This window comes from Amphimedon queenslandica, unplaced genomic scaffold (assembly GCF_000090795.2).
Source record: "Amphimedon queenslandica unplaced genomic scaffold, v1.1 AMPQUscaffold_13522, whole genome shotgun sequence".
NCBI classification, from domain to species: Eukaryota; Metazoa; Porifera; class Demospongiae; order Haplosclerida; family Niphatidae; genus Amphimedon; species Amphimedon queenslandica.
The window spans coordinates 1,594,464-1,599,856 of NW_003546242.1; positions in this window are offsets into that span (position 1 = coordinate 1,594,464).

Here is a 5,393-nt window from a genome sequence, read left to right on the forward strand (position 1 = left end):
CTCTTATGACGTCACGTTTAGCCACACCCACCGACAGGAAGTAACATTGAAGCAAGCAAAACGAGCATATTTGAAGGCTCATATCTCAGTGAATAAATTTTTTTAGACAATAGGAGTTGCAACACATCATTATTATGGTCAGGCAATCATATTAAGACCATAAAATAAATATCCAAAAAATACATTGCAGTTACCCTTTAAGGATTTAAAAGAACTAATTGAGAATCAGAGCCCCTCATTCAATGCCCATTTAGTGGCCCTCCATAAGGAATTTTCTGGATTCTCACCAGACAAGTTAGAAGCATTTTCCAATTGCTTAAAAGTTCAAGAAAGCTACGTGAAAAAAATTGACTCTTTTGCTCTTAGACTAGAATTGATTGAGGCTCAAGTTGCTCAACTTGCTCGCTCCAGCCAATCCCAATCCAATGGCTCCTCTACCCGCTCCTCTGGAAAGACCACAGTGTTAAGGAACCCCTCCAGATACCTGAACTGCCTCAGGGTCACGAGTTGTGCCTGATCAACACTAGAGACTGTTCTCCTGCCCTTGTAGTGGTAGGTCGTTTAATTGAGGGACTATTCGACTTCCGTCGCATCCCTAACTTTTCCTTATATCACAGACACACTCCAAATGAATTCTTTCTCACCATAGCCTCCTCTGAAATTTCTGACTTCTTTCACAGGTGGTCTTCTTGAGTCTGTTTGGACCTTGGTCTATCCTTATCTCTTTATGATAGGAACGGCCCCTCAATGACCCCACCCACAGTGAGGGTTCCTTCAAATCTATCCACAGATCCTCCTGCCATGATTTCAGCTGAGTCTGTCCCCACTCTACCAATTCCACCACCCATTCCAATGACTCTTGCTGGTCTGAATAACCAGACTGTTGCGCCAACTATTGGTCCAGTTAATGCTTCTTCCCTAGCCTTCTCCACTCATGATGAGCAGTCAGTCTCTAATGCCCCACCTTCAGTTCTACCCTCAAGGCTTGGGCACGATTACCTAATAGTCCCTCCCTCTCTGCCAACACCTCTAGACCCCCTACATCTGAGCCCTCTTGCAACCCATCATTGCCTTCTTTGGCCCCTCCCCCGGGCAGTTGCACCCAGGTGCATAACCTGGCATGATCTCAACCCAAATCTCTCAGAGAATGATTTCTCAACTGATATAGATTTTAATATTAATTTTATTTGTTTTAATATGAGAGGTTTTAAATCAAATTTTAATGACTTGTACTACTTATGTAATTCTTCTCCGTCTATCATTTTACTGTCTGAACATTGGCTGTATAATCATGAATCCTCAAAGCTCAACTCTGTTCATCCTGACTACTTGGTATATTCCACCTCTACCCCCATGAAAGAAAGTTGGTCCTATATGTTACCCCGTAATATCAGAGGCCATGGTGGTGTTGCTATCTTATGGCACAAATCTTATGAGTTTGTTTCTACCCTTAAACACCCTAAGACAGAGCGTATAATAGGTATCAGAGTCAACACTGGCCTTTGGTCAGCTGTAGTGTTCTCACTTTATCTTCCTACTCGCTCTGGTTGTACTACAGATTTCATCAAATGCTTGGACATATTAGACTCCTGATTCCTTACTTACCACAATGATTATATAATCTTTGGTGGTGATTTCAATGCTGACCCTGGCCTGGCTGGTGGTCCATTCTCCACCACTGATGCCAATGAGCAAGGCAAGATTCTGAAGCGCTACCTTGATAGGTGGTGCTTTGTGTCCGCTCATTTGCATTCTCCAGGGTCAATTTATCATACTTTTGTCAGTGAGGCTCACAATTCTAGGTCCACTATTGATCACTTCCTGTGTTCCATGGACACCCCACAGTTTGTCACTCATGCCCACATGTACCATCAGGGCCTCTAACCTTTATGATCATTCACACATATTTTTTTCTCTCTCCTTACCATTCCCTAATAATCACTCCTATCCCTACACCCTTGCACTGCACCAAACGTCTATTACTGTGGTCTAAATCTTCTCAATCTGAACTAGAAGGGTATGGTAATGCTGTAGCTTTTGAGCTGTCCACTCTCTCCTTAACTCCCCTCTCCTCTCATGAGGAAGTAGAATCTTATACCAGACAGATTATCAGTTCCTTGACTGCTACTGCTCTCCGTCACATCAAAGTAGTCTCAAATGTGTCTATATGAAACCCAAATGGCCACTTTACCTCTCAAAGCTACATAAGTCTAGTAAATCCAAATATAGGTGCTGGGTTGCTCATGGACGCCCTTACGACCCTGCTGACCCATATAAAGCTGCATACAAAGAAGCTAAAAGTGCCTTTCAAAAAGCTTTTCGAGCATACCAAAGGGTATCCTTATCTGAATTTAATGATTCTTTTGACCCTTCTAGGGACGTCTTCCGGTCTATCTGAGCACACTTTGGCAGAGCTCGTCCCTCCACAACTCATCTCTACATGCAGGGTCACAAATACTTGGGCTCCTCTATTATCTACGGCTGGGAAAAGTATTTTGCTAATCTGTCCTCCTTTGCCTTCACTAACAATATGGACCCTAGCATCTCTGATATTGCCCACCAGGTCTCCCTTTATCACTCTTTGCTTTGTGATCCCTCTGACACATTGCAATTCACTGTATCAAAAATTGAAATGACTATCTTTCAGCTTCCAAAAAAGAAAGCTACAGGTCTAGACCACATATCCTCTGAGCACCTAATCTACTCTGCAAGTGCCTGTGCTCCTGTCCTCTGCAATCTTTTTAACAGCATCCTACTAACTGGCTCAGTCCCGTCCTCTTTCTGCCAAAGCATAATAATTCCTCTATTTAGGGGCCAAGGGAAGGTTGCTTCAGATCCTTCCAACTATAGAGGTATTTCCTTAACCTCGATTCTCAGCAAATTATTTAAAAAAGACTTATACCCTTACTTATCCGAGGTATTAACCCCCCTTCTACATCTATTACAAGGTGGCTTTCGTCCAGGCTACAGTTCCCTTTACACCTCCTTTACTCCTTTATTCTCCAGGAACGTATTTCTGAGTGTAAAGCACGTCACTATAAGGCCTTTCTTGCTCTTCTAGATGTAAGGAAGGCCTTTGACACCGTGTGGCATTCTGTATTATTTTATAAACTAAGCCAGGCTCGGATTCCTCCAGAGATCTGAAGAATCCTCTTTTACTGGTACTCCAATTTGGAATCCACTGTCCTCTGGGATAACTACCTCTCATCACTCTTTCTGGTCACCCAGGGGGTCTGACAAGGTGCTATACTCTCCGATCTTGTATTCACTCTTTGTGAATGATCTTTTCCTATTAGAAGACCTGCCAGGAGGATTATTCATAGACTCTTGTTATGTGGGCTCCCCAATGTATGTAGATGACATCTGTCTAATCTCTGACAATGACTCCCAGCTGCAATCAATGCTAAATGTAGCGGATTCTTATGCCAATAAATGGCTCTATGCTTTTAATCCTGACAAGTCAGTCATCTTGGTATTAGGAGAATCACCTACATCTAGGCAGTTGTCTCAACAAGGCAGATCATTTATTCTACCTGGTAAACAACTCTCTGAAGTTGACTCTGCAAAACATATTGCAATCCTCCTGTCCAACTCTGCCTCTCATATCAATAGAGCTACACAAGTCTGCACTTCTTTTTACTCTCACCCCAGCTAAAACCACTGCCCTCTATATTGTCACTTAGACATGCTCCCTCTCTGTCCTACAGTCTTAGTTATAGCCTCCATTTACTACTACACTGTTCAGATCTTAATGGACACACCTATATGTTCCATAATAGGATCCATTCTTCCACCTCCTTCCTATGCTCACTGTGTGCTACAGACTCCATAGAGTCATCATTTCACTTTCTGATAAGTGTGCACTGCATATAGTCCAATACAAGCTCGGTGGCTCCCCCTAATTAACACTGATGGGGATACCATAAATACTCTCTTTGACAGGCTCATTGGGCAATCCCTCAACACTGTCACCCCTCAGACCAGGTTCATATCGTGCTCTACATATCTGACCTCAGATTCCACAGGGCAACCTGCTTAAATTTATAACCTTAACTTTATCCTAAATTTTCTCCACTACGGTGGTACACTCCTCATACGAGGTGGCAAGCAATTTCAAGGAGAAGATCCCATTCAAATCAATGTAATTATTCAAGTACAGTCTCCGTGACAGTGAGAGGGGGACGAAAATCCCTGACATGGCTGTAAAGTATGGTATCTAGTGAAGTTCAGCAAGCTATTTCACCTGTACTTGGGCTCTTATAATACACTCACATAATTATATTTTCCTTTGATACAAAAATAAAATGTGTTAGCTGTGTAAAAACAGGTGTTTGAAGCATGTGACTTCCCCTTAACAAGAGATAATGTCTTATTTTCCCTCCTGCAAACAAGCTTTAGCTACCCCAGTTTCATTTTATGATTAAAACTATGCACAAGACCATGCTGCATGAGAATAGACTGGTTAGTTCTGCCTGCCATATCACTGAGAGCAGAAATCCAAAAATAACGCCATGAAAGTGGCCAATCTGTTGTTCCTCTCCCAAGCGAACTAAGCATAGAAACACGAATAAAAAGGCATCATCATGATATTTGGTGTTTTCTTTATGAGAATAAGCTACTTAGTACCAGCTACATCACAGTTGAAAATTAATACAGCTCATCAAACATTACAATTCTTCTTGATTTTCACCATTTTGATGCAGTTTCATCAATTTGCATGCATTTATAATCACAAATGCACAGTCAGTACATGTGATGTCATCAGATTCCAATTCCGGTTACGTAGTCTATAATATCTATGAAATAGAGTAACGGAGGTAGTTTACAGACACCTAACGTTTAGAAGGATCTCACTGGTCTCAAGATTCCTTGGTACTGGATGTGTAGTCTCGTGTAGCCAGAGACCCATCCCCCTTTTCGATAATTGGACAGCGGGGGAAGGGTCTGGTGGAATGAGCACTGCCCACTCATTCTGCTATTAGAGAAAATGACGGCACGTAATTAATTTTGCATAGGCAGGTTTATGTACATCATTCTGCATCATGCCATGACATTACACTATTAAATTATTTCATAAGCAATGGAGGCAGCCAAGGCGCAGGCTGCTTTGCATCACAGTTTAGCTGAAGTGGCTGCTACCTTGAAGATCACTATAAAAGAGAAGCAGAAGGAGGCAATTCATGCTTTTCTTTCTGGGAGAGATGTCTTTGTATCTCTCCCAACAGGATATGGCAAGACTCTTATTTATGCAATTTTGCCTCTTGTATTTGATCACATTAAAGGTAACAGAAATTTGAGTTCGTCACTATCAGTGCCATATTATTATTATTGTGAATGCAATAGGGAGAAAGGGCAGCATTGTTGTATGTGTTAGCCCTTTGATCTCTCTAATG